We start from the raw sequence: 17,148 nt of genomic DNA, 5'->3' as shown, positions 1-17,148 counted from the left end.
CTCCCTTCTTTCCACACTATAAACAGTCATACTGTCACAGTAAAAACAAAATGCATCCTACTTTTAAGAAATGAAGATTTGGGGCTGGGATAATGGCTCAGCGGTAGAGCACTTGCCTAGCACTTGCGAGGCCCTGGGTTCAATCCTCAGCACCACGTAAAAATGAATAAAATAAAGGTATTGTGTCCAACCACAACTAAAAAATATTAAAAAAAGAAGTGAAGATTAATGCTTCCCTCCCTTGAGGATGGAGAATATACACAAATTATTTGGAATTCTGCACAGATTTATATCTTCTTCCATTTTTATTCAATAATTTATGCAAGTATGAACTCATGGATATACTTTGGGTCATAATCCAACAGTATTTTATTTATTGTATTCCTCAAATTTTGGCCATTGTGAGTTTTTCATTTGGCTCCCATGTCCCTTCTACCTACCCCCATTAATATAAGGTTTTGTTTGGAAATTTTCCTTTTAGTGCTTGCTTACCTCCTGTTCTAAAAGGTACACCAGCCTTATCTTGTATATTTTCTGCACCAGCCCTTAGAATTGCTACTTCTTCAAGGATCCTGGGTTCCTTTTATTGGAAAATGGTAGTAGAAAGCAAAATCTGAGTACTAGGTATATTCATTTCTCTCAGATGTCATTTCTGTTAGACTCTATGAGCTGACAGAGCAAGGAAATATATTCGTGTGTACTAACTACGTACATACATATAAATACCTGTAAATATTTCCATATGTAACCATTTTCACCTATAATAAGCTAAACATAAATTTATGCTATTGTCTCTAATCCATTATTAAGGAGATCATTTTTGCCACATTCTCTCACTTATTTATAAATTACGACTCCAACTATGAGAAATCTGGCTTCCATAACTAGCCATCTATTTACTTAATTGTTCAGTTCCAATGTACATATATATTAGTATCAGAACCATTAACCTGAACCCCTGTGAGAAACCATGTTATCAACTAGGATACATGAATGAATAGCTCCACTCCCAACCCCACTTTAGATTTTTGATGCCACAAATTTCATCTTTATATATATTGTGTACCTGTTAACATAGACTTATCATTTTATGCCTTTTCAAGCCATATAAAATAATAAAGAGTGAAAGTACAAAACCTAAATTACAATACTGTTTTGCTGTCTTTTGTTTCATTTGTATTTGTCCATGTATTTACCTTTACTAGGTAACTGTATTTTCCTATGGCTTCAAGGTACTAACTGACATCTTTTCATTTCAACTTGATGATTCCCTTTAACATTCTTTGAAAGGATGGTCTAGTGGTAATGAAATCTTTCAGCTTTTGTTTACCTGCGAATGTATCAATTTCTCCCTCATTTTTGAAGAATGGTTTTGCCACATATAGAATTCGTGGCTGACAGTTTTTTATTATAACACTTTAAATATATCATCCCACTGTCTTTTGGCTTAGAAGATTTCTGATGAGACAACCAGTGATTATCTTATTGAAAATCCCTTGTATTCGACACATTACATTTTTTTTGCAACTTGTCTTTGACTATTCTCTTTCTCGTTGTCTTTCAACGTTTTGATTATAATCTGTCTCAGACTTATCCTACTTGGAGTTTGTTCAGCTCTTAAATTTGTGTATTCATGTCTTCCCTCAAATTTGAGAAATCTGGGGCCATTATAACTTCAAATCTTCTTTTTCCTTTCTTCTTCTGAGACTGTTGTAACATTTGCCTGTGGTGAGGGGGTGTGTCTCTGCTTAATAATGGGCCATAGGTAAGACCCTTAAGCTCTGCTCACATTTCTTCATTATTGTTTCTTTTTGCTCATCAGCTTGATAATTTCACACAAACTATCTTCAAGGTCTCAGATTCTGTCTTCTTCCTGAGTCTGTTATTAAATGCTTTGAGTATTTTTCAATTCAGCTATTAGGCTTTTCAGTAACCAGATTTCCTGTGAATCTTAATAAATTCTGTCTCTTTGTTGATACTCTTCATTTTCTTTGGATATTTTGATTTTCTTTAGTTCTTGGTGAATATTTTTCTTCAGGTTTTTTTTTGGTAGATGGATCCAATAACTTTATTTTTTTCATTTGTTTTTTATGTGGTGCTGAGGATAAAAACCCAGTGCCTCACACATATATGGCAAGCATTCTATCACTGAGCCACAACCATAGCCCTTTCTTTAGCTCTTTGAGTATATTTAGGGGCTGGGGTTGTAGCTCAGTGGTGGAGTGCCTGCCTCTTAGGTGTGAGGCCCTGGGTTCCATCCTCAGCACCACATAAAAATAAATAAACAAAATAAAGATATTGTGTCCAAATATAACTAAAAAACTTTTTTAAAAGACAGCATGTTAAAGTCTTTATCTAGTAAGTTTTATGCCTGTTTCTTTGAGCCCTTGTTCTTTGTTTTTTTTGAGATTTGTTTCACTGAATGTATTATGTTTTCCTGTTTCTTTTTAAGTCTTGTGATATTTTGTAAAAAATTAAACATTAGAAAAAACATCCATCTCTTCCAATCTTTGAAAACTGGTTCAGAATAGGGGAAGACCTTCACTAATCAGCCCATCACAAAAGTTTCATGTTTCCTCAGGCCTTTTGTGAGTATGCTTTTGTGTGTGTGTGTGTGTGTGTGTGTGTATGTGCACATGCACACATTCATGTGCTGTGTCTTTCATTCCCCAATACACATAATGATTTTAAATGTGTGAATTTCCCTAAGAGACTTACCTTTGCTTTTTCTTGAGGCCTTAGCTGCCCTATTATATTCCTCCATCAGTAGTAAACCCTTGCTGTAACTGCCTGTAAATCTGTAGTCCCTTGCACTTTTCATGAACCATTTTCATTGCTTCTTGTGCTAGGGTACTCCTAGACTGACATCCAAGCAGTGCCACTCTTGGTCAGCTGAGTTCTAAATTAGGCAACATACAGACCAAGCAGGCAGCCCTTAGATAAGTTAGAACACCAAAAATACATTCCACTCTGTTATCTCCACTTTGCAGAAGGGAACTGAACTCCAGGGAGGTTTTCCTCAAACTGTACTGGGCCATGCCATTGCCAAGGAGGAAGTAGGACAAAGGTAAAGGAAAGTCCATGAAATTTCCTACAACTTGAATGCAACTTTTTTTTTTTTTCCTGGTACTAAGGATTGAAATCAGGGGTGTTTTACAGCTGAGCTACATCCCCAGCCCTTCTTATTTTTAAAATTTTGAGACAGGGTCTCACTAAGTTGCCCAGGCTAGCCTTGAACTAGCCTCCTCATGCCTCAGCCTCCTGAGTTACTGGGTTTAAAGGAATACACTACCACATCCAGCTGATTTTTTTTTTCTTGACTAGGCATTTACTTTGTTACTGTAAATCTTGACTGATTTCCACAGCACCCATAAAGTTGCATTGGCAGCTTCTAGTTGTTTAATGTTTCCATGGGGGAACATACACCTGGAGCTTCCTGGTCCACCATCTTGTTGAGGTGACCACCATTCTCTCTTTTTTATTCTCCTAGGTTTCCAATTACATACTAGTCCACATTCAGCTTCAGCCACTTTTCAAATCTACCATTAATTACTCCTACCAGTTAATAGCCCAGTGGCCTCTTCTCCAGGTAAGATGACCTTGGTTCTTTTTCTCTGTCTTCATCTGTCTCTCTCAATTTAGGAGGGGCAGTTTACCCTACAACCTCAATGTTCTGGTAAGTCCAAAAAAAACTATTGATTATCAGTTTATTCAACTTTTTCCTTGTTGTAGGATGGGAATGATGATTTCTAAACTCTTTATATGTCATAACTTCAACTTAAGTTGTATTTTTCTAGTTATATGCCCCCCTTTTTAATTATTATGCTTACATTTTTAATATCTTTATTTATTTATTTATTTTTATGTGTGCTGAGGATTGAACCCAGGGCCTCACATGTGCTAGGCAAGTGCTCTACCGCTGAGCCCCAACCCCATTATATGCCCCTTTTATGTAGTTTTTTATTGGCATACATCTAACTCCCAGATCTTCATTTCAAAACAACATTCCCCTAAATGGGAAGCAGGATAAAAACAAATTGCCTTGTTGACTTTTTATGAAATATAAAAAGTTGTTTTATTATAATTTTTCTGTTCACACTTAACTATAGATATAGCACATTGGGGTTCAGTTAAAATACAGGCACGTTTAATGCAATCTCACCTCTTAAGAAAGTATATGGCTTTATCTATTCTACTGAACAGGCAGTGAAATGTCCAGGTATCCAGGCTTTACAGAGGGAAAGTTGCTTTGGCACTCCTGTTCCCCTAGAGTTCTACATTTCATGCTATTATAAGATTTCATGTATTTCTTAATCTTGTGCCTGTTCTTCATTACATTTTAAAAAGACATGTAATTTATTCTTTCAACTGGAAAAGCATGGTAGATTGCCATGTGACTGCAGGGTCTTCCCATCTTTATATGCACCCACATTTGTTTACTACTTCTCCCCTGTGTCATTCAGTTCTGTGTTACTGTGACCAAAATACCTTGCATAAACAACTTAAAGGAGGAAATGATTTATTTTGGCTTATGGTTTCAGAAGTTTTCATTCTCTGATTAGCTGGCTCCATCACTTTGGGCTTAACGTGAGGCCAAGCATCATGATGGAAGGGCATGGCATGGTAAAGCTGCTCAGCTCATGGCATCCAGGAAGAAGAAATGCAAAAAGAAAGGGGCAGGAACAAGGTATAGTCCCCAAGGGCATATCCCCATTGACCTACTTTCCCCAACCATACCTCACCTGCCTACAGTTTCTACCACCTCCCTAGTTCATTCAAATTATTAACCCATCAAATGGATTAACCCACTGATGAGGTTGGGGGCCTTATGATCCAAACACTTCCTAAAAGCCTCACCTCTGAACTCTGCTGCACTGGGGACCAAGTCTTAAAGCATGAGACTTCAGGGAATATTCCAGATCCAGTCCCCACTTCTCTACACTTTGAATCTTAGGTGTGGTCACATGATTTCCTTTAGCAAATGGGATATTAGCAAAAGCAAAAGGGAGAAAGATTTTAAGAAGACTGGCATATTGGAGCTTGCCTCTCTTGTTACTGATACTTGAGTTAATTAATATCTAGTATTTAGTTCCATTTAATATGGCTTACATTTTCTCCATGACATATAGGCAAAATTGTCTGTTGAAAGTAAATAAGGTGGGCTGGGGATGTGGCTCAAGCGGTAGCGTGCTCGCCTGGCATATGCGCGGCCCTGGGTTCGATCCTCAGCACCACGTACAAATAAAGATGTTGTGTCCACCGAAAACTAAAAAGTAAATATTAAAAAAATTCTCTCTCTCTCTTAAAAAAAAAAGAAAAAGAAAGTGAATAAGGTGAAGCCTATATAGGGAGTTGAGGGAGAGTAATGAAACTTTTGATATTCATGGCAGAAGCAAATCATAAGAAAGAAGGTAAATAGTCGAAGGATGTTAAGATTCCAGGAAGTTTTGAAGAATATGAACTTGTAGTATCATTCTTTTCCGAGACCCAAATATAGAAGCAGAAAGGCAGATTGTGAAATTGTTTCTGGGTTTCAAGAACAACATAATGATGGTGAACGTTTTGGCAACAGAAACTCTTTAGGTGATCATTCAATGGGAAATAACAGCCAAAATGTATTTGTAAGCTTTGTATGTGGCATATACTTAACATGAATTATCTCATTTAGTTCTCATGAGTTCTTGAGTTATGTACATCTAAAACTGATATCTAAAATTGAAAGCGCCCCCCTACTGCCACCACACAGAGATTCTACCAGGAGTGAACTTTAGGAATATTGCATTAGGTATTTTATCCTTGGGCAACCAGTAGGCTACACATTTGACTAATTGCACCCCCTGCAGAATAACTTTCATTTAATTGCACTGTAATGCCATGTCCTTTGCTGTTATCAACAGGCAATAACATCTGTTATCATATAGGGTGTGGGAATGTTCTTGGAAACTTTGTCCACTCTTCTTTATAGTGAATTCTATATGAAGCCCCACATTTTCAAAGAAATTAAACTGTACCGGGAAAGTTTTGTTACCTCTAAAGCATTCATTTTTCTTTCTTTTTTTGGAGGGGGGGGGTGTATACTAGGGATTGAACCCAGCAGCGTTCACACTAAGCCACATCCCCAGCCCTATTTTGTATTTTAATTAGAGGCAGGGTCTCACTGAGTTGTTTAGCACCTCGCTTTTGCTGAGGCTGGCTTTGAACTCATGATCCTCCTGCCTCAGCCTCCTCAACGACTGGGATTACAGGTATGTGCCACCGCATCGGCTTTATTTTTCTTTTTTGGTAATAATAATAATTAACTATTTATCAATTCCTATTTTCACACTAGCTCCCAGGAAACAGACAAATTTAAGGTTAGACATATTTGTGACTTTTTTCCTCTTCCTAGTCTTTACTCCTTACATACTTTTGTCTGAGTTTTACTGCTGTTTAGCAGTATTTTACTTGGCATATTTTTATTATCAAAGATATGTTATTATTACATTTGTTATCTGCCAAGTACTCCTCTAAATAATGGAATGAAAAATAAAAACAAATATTGTCCCTGCCCTCACAGAGTTCCAATCAGAAATTGTTAAAATGACATAAGTTCAGAAAAAGTAGCCCATTCTCTATCTTTTCCCTAATTTTTCTGAAAGCAGAAATGAGGAATATCTTCGTGCTTAGTTTCTCTTTCAACAAATACTTCAAGACACAAGCTTACTTTTGTCTGCATGATATAAAGAAAGCACAATTTCTCAATTTTGTCATCATGCAATAGTGATCGAGTCCCTGCTATGTACCAGGAAGTTTGCCAGGTGCTGGAGATTCAGCAGTGAACAAGGCAAATGAGATCACAACCTTCATAGAACACACATTCTGTCAGGAAGAGACATGGAACAAGTACTAACCAATATGATGAGTGTTATACAGAAGGTGCCACCAGATCTATGGGCACAAATAGCACAGACCTACAAGCAAGGCTGAGCGCTAAGTGGAAGTCTTGTCCCCAGGTGAGAGATTTGAACTGAGACCTGAGAGATAAGTGGGTAAAAGGAGGCAGGAGAGACAGAAAGAATGCCACACACACACACAGTCCTTTGGAAAATCTGTACCTCCCTCACTCTGCAGAGAGTAGTGGGGAATTCTACTCTCATGTAACCTTCTTTTTTTAAAAGGTATTTTTAGTTGTAAATGGATACCTTTATTTATTTATTTATTTATTTATTTATGTGGTGCTGGGGATTGAACCCAGTGCCTTACACGTGCTAGGCAAGCACTCTAACCACTAAGCCAAAACCCCAGCCCTACCCTCCTTTCTTTATCTATGCTCTTACCTTGTTTTATCTATGTTCTACCTTATTTTGCTTATTCACATCTCCCAATCATGTTTGTTTTACTCATTGAATTTAAGTTTATTGTTGTTACTGAAAGTTAATTTCAAAAACATATAAGGTATTATAAAAATGCTTTTTCTAAATATAAAGTTGATTTTTCATTTGCATGTGATTCTGATTCCCTTCTAAATAAATGATAACATTTGCCTGCTTCAAAAAAGCTTCCATCATTCTTCATTTGAAGAAAATAAAAGTAAACCATAACTTACACTTTAGAAAACATATATATAGGATCAGTGAATGTGAACGGAAATAGTTTCAACAATTTGTCTGAAAAGAAAGTAAGCTAAATATAAAAAAAAGAATAGATAATTCTAACTATAATTGTCCTGCATACATATGCTTTTTAGTTCTCTTGCACTAACAAAGAAACATGTGCAACTAATTCTCTATTTATTTGCCACAATCCAAAGTCCTCCCACCTACCATATTCATGGGTTGGCTTCTTCCTGTTACCCAGCTGAGGTCCAAGCCTGCCAATATGGGGACCAAGCTGGATTCACTTTGCAGCCAAGAACGGAAGGGGAGTCATTGTGAGATTTTTGTGGACTCAGTAGCTCACATCTGACTAAATATATGTGTCTTCTACATTGGTACCTAAATTTTCTCCAAAGCACTCTTTCCATTATGCTGCAAATTACAGTTTTATAATAGAAAAAGCACTAGCATTGTGGTCAGAAGACCTGGGTTTGAATCAGAATATCTGGGTTTCAAGTCTGGTGGAGCCTCTTCTGTTTGAAAACTTGTAGAGCCTGTAGTGCCTACAGGGGAATATAATAATACAACTTGACAAGCGTAATAATTTGCTAAGTTTGCCATAACTGTGGTACTTAGATATGGTAAAGTACTAAGTACCACTCTGTGGATAACCAGTTTTCCCCATGGAGACAGAAATGTCTCCATGGGAAAAACTGGTTATAATAGAAATGTATTTCCCCCACAGTTCTGGAGGCTAGATATACAAGATCAAGGCTTGGTGGGGTTGGCTTGTCTTTTCCCTATGTCCTCTGTTTTCCCTCCATGTGTGGTTTTGTGCTGATTTTCTTACAAGGATACCAGTCATATTGGATTAGAGCCCATACTAATGATTTATTTTAACTAGGTTACCTCCTGTCTCCATGGGGAAAACTGGTTATCCATATATAGAAGAATGAAAATAGACCATATCTCTCACCCTGCACAAAAATCAACTCAAAATGGATCAAAGAGCTTGGAATTAGACCAGAAATTATGCAATTTCTAGAAGAAAACATAGGGTCAACACTCCAGCAAATGGGCACAGGCAAAGTCTTTCTCAATAGGACCCTAAAACTCAGGAAATAATGCCAAGAGTTAATAAATGGCACACCATCAAATTAAAATGTTTCTGCATAGCAAAGGAACAATTAAGAACTCATAGAATGGGAGAAAATCTTTGATAGCTACTCTTCTGACAGAGGATTAATATCCAGAATATATTTAAAAACTCAAAAAAAACTTAACACCAAAAGAAAAACAATTGACCCACTTAATAAAAGGGCAAATGAACTAAACTTTCTCAAAAGAAGCAATACGAATGGCCAAAAAAATACATGAAAAATGTTCAACATTGTTAGCAATTAGGGAAATGCAAATCAAAACTACACTGAGATTTCACCTCACACAGTCAGAATGGCAATTATCGAGAATACAAACAATAAAAAAAATAATACAAACAATAATGCTAGAGAGGATGTGGAGGGATTGCAAATTAGTACAACCACTATGGAGATTTCTGAAAAGACTAGGCATGGAACCACCACATGACCCGCTTGCTATACTCCTCCTCAGCATTTATCCTAAAGAATTAAAGTGATCTCACTATAGTGATACATGCATACCCATGTTTATCAGCACAATTCACAACCACCAAACTCTGGAAACAGCCTAGGTATCCATCAATGGATGAATGGATAAAGAAAATGTGGTATATATACACAAGTTGAGTTTTATTCAGCCATGAAGAAAAGCAAAATTATGTCACTTGCAACAAAATGAAGGGCACTCTTATGGTAAGTGAAATAAGCCAAATTCAGAAAGTGAAGTGTCATATGCTTTCTCTTATATTTGGAAGCTACAGAGGAAAAAGGAAGAGAAAGGTAGGGTTAGGATTTCATGAAAATCAAAAGAGATTAGTAAAGGAAAGGGACCAGAGAGGGGAAGAAGATAGGAAGGAACGGGGAAAGGCTAGGGAGTGATATTGGCCAAGTTATATTGTTATATTACATGCATGTACAAATATGTAACAACAAATCCCATCGATAGGGACAACTATAATGCAACAATAAAAAATGTGGAAAGAAAAACTAATTAAAGAAATAAATACAATGCAAAGACTATTTCCAAATAAGTCACATTCTGAGGTATTATGGGTTGGGATTTGAACATATGAATTTGGAAGTACACAATTCAGCACAGAATAAGGGTGACTGTTTTGAGGATTAGATTAAATGAAACTAAAAAGAACGGAGGCACCTAGCTTTAGTAGATGTTTATTAAATATGAGTTAAATCTAAACAAGTAGTTTTTACTTCCTGGTACAGTAGTACATTCCTGTAATCATCCCACAATATGGAAGGCTGAGACAGGAGGTTTCAAAGTTTGAGGCCAGCCTCACTAATTTAGCAAGACTCTAAAACTACAAATAAAAAAGGCTGGTGGTATAGCTTAATAGTAGAGCACCCCTGGGTTCAATCCCTAGTACTGCAAAATAAACAAGTCATTTCTTATTCACTTACTTTTAGTTATTTTTGCAGTAATGTGGATTAAATCCACTGGGAGCAAGGGGATCTACCACTAACTTGCATACCCAGCCCTTTAAGTTTTGAAACTGGGTCTTGCTAAGTTGCTGAGCCTGGGCTTGAACTTGTAATCCTCCTGCCTTAACCTCCCAAATCACTGGGATGTGCCACCATGCAAGGCTACAAGCAATAATTTTTAAAGTACTTATGGTTGTTAATATTATTCATATCTTTACTTCAGAAAGATGGGTAATTTAGCACTAAAGGTAAACTTTAAGAAATCCATTTCCTATAGGGATACACAGCTCCAATCTTAAATTTAAAATGCTTGAGCTAATTTCTTACTGCTTTTGAGATTCAGCAATAATCAAGGAGAAGTAACTTCCCTTCAATATCCACATGATTGTATTGTTCACTAGGCTTATGAAAATTTCCTCATCTGGAGAATTCTGAGTATTTTTTAAATTTCAGTAATTGGAGCTGACTTTGCTCAAAGTTTTATTCTGGATCAAACTTTTAAGTTCATTGCTTCACTCAGGAATTTAAACTGTGGAAATGTGCATCTATGTGTTTCCCATGCATAAAGTAAAATTGTAAAATCAGCAAAAATACTGTGACTGTATTAAAAAATATTAATAAATACATGATTAATACAATTCAAACATAAAAATGGGTGAACTTTTCAGAATTTTTGCAGGGAACAAATCTAGCATGAAAATAAAAAAGGAAAAGACCTCCTGAATATTCTTAATCATTGAATTACTTTTCTTAAAAACTATCAGCCCAGTGTTATGATAATATTCAGTAGCTATTAAGTATCTATTTAATGACCAGCATGACATTTACAAATGAGAAACATAGGTATCATTTGACCTTTTTAAGTTTGATCTAAGATTTTGAATGAAGGAGTTAAAGAATTAATGTAACTTGCAATCTGAAACCAGTATATTGCTTGCTTGTTTTGGGGTTAGATTATGTTGTTTTAGGTTAAAAATTTTACACACAAGAGTAGATTGTTGCAGCCTATCTCAATAAAAAGAGACTGTAAACATCTGGAGTCTAGAAAAGGGAGGCAGGGTATGTCACAGTATTTATAATTGGGGAGGCAGCATAGAAAAAATTCCGGGGTCTTGGCAATGAGGAAAGATGAAGAAAGAAAATACTGAAACATTCAAACTGCTCAAGTAGTTAGGGACTAAATGAACTGCTTTTCTTCAAAGACTATGAAATAGACAAGAACATTAAAAACAACTTCCATAACATTCAAGACTCATTCTAAGGGGAGGTACTGGGGAATGAAAATGACCAAACTTCCAGGTGCAGTGGTGCATGCCTGTAATCCCAGTGGCTCAGGAGGCTGAGGCAGTTAGATCAGGAATTCAAAGCCAGGCTCAGCAATTTGGCAAGGCCCTAAACAACATAGTGAGACTCTGTCTCTAAATAAAATATAAAAAAGGGCTGGGATGTGGCTTAGTGGTTAAGTGCCCCTGGGATCAATACCCAGTACCAAAAAAAAGAAAAAGAAAATGACGAAATTAAGTTATGTGTATATACAAATAAAAGTTACAATGAATCCCGCCATAATATATAATTGCAATGCACCAATTAAAAGATTTTTAAAAGACTCATTTTTTAAAGTGAGGACAGAGAAAACTTTTTAAGAAATCTTTCTCTCATGTTCCCTTCACCTTTACCATCAGCACCCACCTTCCCCCAAAAGACAGGCTCAAAGGAGGTACTTGGGAACTTGCCTGAAGGTCTCTGACTTTTGGCTTCCAAAATCCTGTAGACTTCTAATAGACTATAGAGCAGTACAATAACTATGGTTGACAACAATTAATTGAATATTTCAAAATGACGAGTAGAGCCGGGTGCCATGGTGCTTGCCTATAATCCCAGTCACTCTGGAGACTGAGGCAGGAGGATCACAAGTTCAAATCCAGCCTCAGCAAGACCCTACACAATTTAACAAGATCTTATCTCAAAATAAAAAAATTAAAAGGGCTGGGGATGTGGCTCAGTGGTTAAGTGCCCCTGGGTTTAATCTCTGGTACCAAACCCAAAAACAAACAAAAAATTAGTAAACAAAAATTTTTAATGCTCCAAACACACACACAAAAAATGATAAATGTCTAAGATTATGGATATGCAGTTATCTTTTTTTTTTTTTTTAATTTTTTAGTTTTCGGCCGACCCAACATCTTTGTTTGTATGTGGTGCTGAGGATCGAACCCGGGCCGCACGCATGCCAGACGAGCGCGCTACCGCTTGAGCCACATCCCCAGCCCAATATGCAGTTATCTTGATCTGATCACAATACACACATACTCAACTGTCACACTATCCCATGAATATGTATGATTACTATGTGTTAATTTAACAAGTGCCATATTTTAAAAGGTACTTGTATCAAAGATATGTATCAGAAAGGGCTATCCTATGCTCTGAAACCCAAACCAAGCTAACGATAAATAGCAACAAAGTCCTCAAATAGGTTTGTGAACCCCCAGGAGAAGAGCAGACCTACGGCTTTGTCCAGGAAGAGAGCATGACCCTAGAAAAGAAATGATTGTTACCATTTGTTCAAGGTAAAGTAAATAAGGTCTTAGACTCCTCACAAAAATTATCTCCTCACATATCATAGCGAAGTAGATGCCACAGAACACTCTTGCACCTGAGTATGGCAGAAGTGAGAATGGGAATTCAAATAGCAACCTCTCCTTAATCAACCAAAGACCAGAAAGGGTGATGGTACATTAGGGGTCAGAGGGCTCCCCTGTATAAGTTTCCCAGAATTTCACCACAAACTGAACAAGGTGCACGTCTGTTAAGTGAGATAGATTTCTACAAGTGAGATAGATTGAGATAGATTTCTACCTCCCAGGCAGAATGAAATCCCAAATTAAGATGAATGCCAGAAACACATAAGAAAGTTGTATTTTTCACATCTATACTTGTCCTGAGATATACATTTGCACCTTAATGTCATAGAAATTGTATTTATCAGATAAAGTTTCTAGAATGCTGCTGTTCTATCAACTAAGGCCATAAGTACCATGTTAGAATAAATGTTAGTGATTTAACAGTCACTTGCTTAACTGCACACTCTTTGGGACCAGAAATTTTGAACCATTAACTATCATAGCTTGCAAAGAAGAGAGGGTTTATAAGGAAGAAAGTTTATTGATCCAAAACAAAATCAGGGATATATATTCCAATTGTTGTTGTTTGGGTGTTTGTTTTGTTTTGTTGTGAGATGGGTTCTTGCTACATTGCCCAGTTTGGCCTTGAAGTCCTCAGCTTCCCAAGTAGCTGAGACTATAAGTTCACACTACCACACCCAGGTTAGGGCATATATTCCTTAGGAATAAAATTTTTTTTCGAGAATTTTAATATTTATTTATTTTTTTTTTAGTTTTTGGCGGACACAACATCTTTGTTTGTATGTGGTGCTGAGGCTCGAACCTAGGCCGCACACATGCCAGGCGAGCACGCTATTACTTGAGCCACATCCCCAGCCCCAGGAATAAATTTATAGTTTGCTTTAGTACATCAAGTACTATTCAGTATTAGCTCAGGCTACAATAACAAAATACCATAGACTGATATCTGAAATAGTAGAAATTTATTTTTTCACCATTCTAGAGGCTAGAAGTCCATCATCCAGGTGCCAACAAATGTGGTTTCTAGTGAGGTCTCTCTCTTTCTCTATCTTCCTGGCTTGCAGAAGGCTATCTTATTATGTCCTCACACAGCCTTTCTTCTGAGTGTTTGTAGGAAGAGAGTCTGGTATCTCTTATAAGGATACTAATCCTATTGGATCAGGACTATTACTTCATTTAGCTTTTATGCTCTATCTCTAAATGCAATTATGTGGGGGCTAGGTCTTTAACATACAAATTTTGGGGAGGACTCAATTCCATTTGTAGCACTAATATTATAGGATAAAGACCTAGAAGAGGTACCATTTTATAGAACCAAAGAGATTTATTTCATTTTCCCTAATTCTGTTAGCTTACTTTACATTTGAATCTAAGAGGCAAATGACTTCATTCAAAACAATATTCATAGAATAAATGGCATTTGGGGGGGGGTAAGTTTTAAACTATAATCTATGTTATATTTGGTTAAAAAGAGAAGCATTTTTACATTCAGCCCTGGAAATTATTTTAAATTGTAAGTGACTTGCATTTCTTCTCAAATGACTGCTATTGGAATAATCTATTATTCCAGAAAACAATTTGTGAAATGCATTATTGATTGTTGGCAATATGCTCATTTATTTGTTAACAAAAATGACCATTTATTCTTTTGGATTGCTCCTAAAAATTTAATCCAGAATCAGAAATAAAAAATTTACTCTTCTAAAAGTAGATGGTGATGATGATAGTGGTGGCAAAAATGATGAAAAGTTATAAATATCTTGGTGTAAATTTATTTAATTATACATTATTATCCCTGTGTAAACTTTTCATTCTGGCAAATAATATACTATATTATTCACAGTGAATTGACCAGCACTTGCATTACAGATATGCTTATAATTTTAATGTACAGACATTGTAATCTCAAGTCAGCTATCCAAATATATTTTGCATTACTTTTACATTCCTGAATTTATAACAGACATAAGAGAGTAAGGGATAATTAAATATCAAATACTGGAGTTTGCTGGAAACCTTACTATTAAATTAATAATCTCACAACCCACAGCCTATTACTCAAATCATGATAGTCTATAAATTATTTATAATATGACTGTATTTTTAAATATTATTGCTGTATTGAGCAAAGACAATTATGCTTCCTAGAAAATGGACTGCTAGACATTTAAACAGAAGTTTATCAGGAACAACTTCTTTTCTTTAAGAGATACCACCTTGAAGTATAACATATATACCTCTAAAGCCACTACTGAAAAATAATTTACATATCAAATTCACCCATTTTAAATATAAAGTTGTATAATGTATAGAATTGTGCAGTCCCCACCAAAATCAAATGTCAGTACACTTTAATCAGTCTCTCCAAACCCCCATGTCCCTCCTTAGTCCAGCCATCTCCTCTCCTTCTCCCCACAGCTGCAAGGCAGGCACTGACCTAATATGTGAAATTCCTTTGCCTTTTCCAGAATTTCATATTCATATTTCATGTGTTTTTGTATCTGATTTCTCTTATTTACCAACTTACCATGATGTCTTTGAGATTCCTCTATGTTCTGAATGTCAGTATACTATTTGCTGAGTTACATTCTGCTGAATTCACATGACACATTTTGTTCATAGGCACCAGTTGACAGTTATTTGTTTCCATTGTGTGGTTATTATGAACAATGCTGCTATGAACATATATTTTCATGTCCTTAGGTAAACATCTAGGAGGAGAATTGCTAGGTCATGTGGTAAGTATAGTTTCATTTTTAAGACACTACCATACTATTTTTCAGTGGCTATATTACTTAGTATTTCTACCAGCAACACAGGGAAGTCCCAACTGCACATCTTTATATGACATTTCAGTCTTTTTAAGATACTCAAATTTATAAACAGTAGAATCTTCTTGTCATTTTAGCTTGCATTTATCTAATAGTCAATGAAATTGAGCATCTTTTTGTTAGTCATCTGTTTAAATCTTTTACTAGTGTGTGTGGGGGTGTGTTTGTTTTTTAGTTACTGTACATCTAATTATTAAGTTGCAAAATTCTTAATAAGGGGTGGGGTTGTAGCTCAGTGGTAGAGCACTTACCTCGCACGTATGAGGTACTGGCTTTGATCCTCAGCACCACATAAAAATAAATAAATAAATATATTGTGTCCATTTACAATTTTTAAAATATTTTTTAAAAATTCTTAAATAGATCTGGATACAAATGCTTTGTCAAATGAACATTTTGCAAATATTTTCTCTAAAGCTTTAGTATGCCTTTTCATTTACTTAAAGGTTTTAACAAACAAAAAAATTTTAATTTTTTGAAATGTTTAACAATATTTTCATTTACGATTTGTGCCTTTTATGTCTTATCCCTAGGTTATGAATATTGTTCTTCTATCAAAATGCATTCTATTGTAAAATAAATAAATTATTTAATTAAAAAATAAAATTTTAAAAGATTATTCTTCTGTGCTATGTCCTTGAATACATGTGTTTTTGCCCTTAAATGTAGATACATGATCCATTTTTAAATTTTTAGTTATAGTTGGATACTTTTATTTTATTTGTTTATTTTTCATGTGGTGCTGAGGATCAAACCCAGTGCCTCATATATGCTAGGCAAGTGTTCTACTACTCAGTCACAACCACAGCCCCACATATGATCCATTTTCAATTACTTTTGGCATGTGACAAGAAGAAAAAATAAAAATTCAGTTTTTTTCCATGTGCATCAAACCTAGTGCCTCACACATGTGCTGGGCAAATGGTCTACCACTGAGCTACAACCTGAGCTCTTAAAAACTATTTTTTGAAAATACCATTCTTTTCCCATTGATTTTCTTTAGCATCTTTACTGAAAATCATTTGACCACATAATGTGAATTATTTCTGGATTCTCAATTCTATTCCATTGATTTATATATCTATCTTTATGAATCCATTCATTCTTAATTCTCCAGAGCAGGATGATATTTAGAGAAAATTAAGCATGTTTAATACCATCCATTGACACATACAATTTATCAAAATTTAAATATTAAAATAGGCAAACAAGGAAAATTGATCTTTCTTTTAAAACATATTCTTACTACACATTTTAAAACAACAAAAAATAATAAATCATTTTGGATTTTTTACTGGAGCCAGAAAAAATTAGAATGGAAAGGTCTGTTGTTTGAGGAAATAAACCGCTGTTGATAACAGCATTTGCATTGCTATATTCACCAAGAAAAATAACTTTAAAACTTAAAAGCATTAAAATCAGCATTAATATAAGATAATTGAAGCTTACCAAGAATGCATCTAGTTCCTCTAAACTGGTTCAAATCTTCAGCTGGCAGTGAATCACATCCATGGGCATA

The sequence above is a fragment of the Marmota monax genome, unplaced genomic scaffold (genome assembly GCF_021218885.2).
Source record: "Marmota monax isolate L192 unplaced genomic scaffold, Marmota_monax_Labrador192_F-V1.1 WCK01_AAM20220418_F8-fsc00036, whole genome shotgun sequence".
NCBI lineage: Eukaryota > Metazoa > Chordata > Mammalia > Rodentia > Sciuridae > Marmota > Marmota monax.
This window is presented reverse-complemented; position numbering follows the sequence as displayed.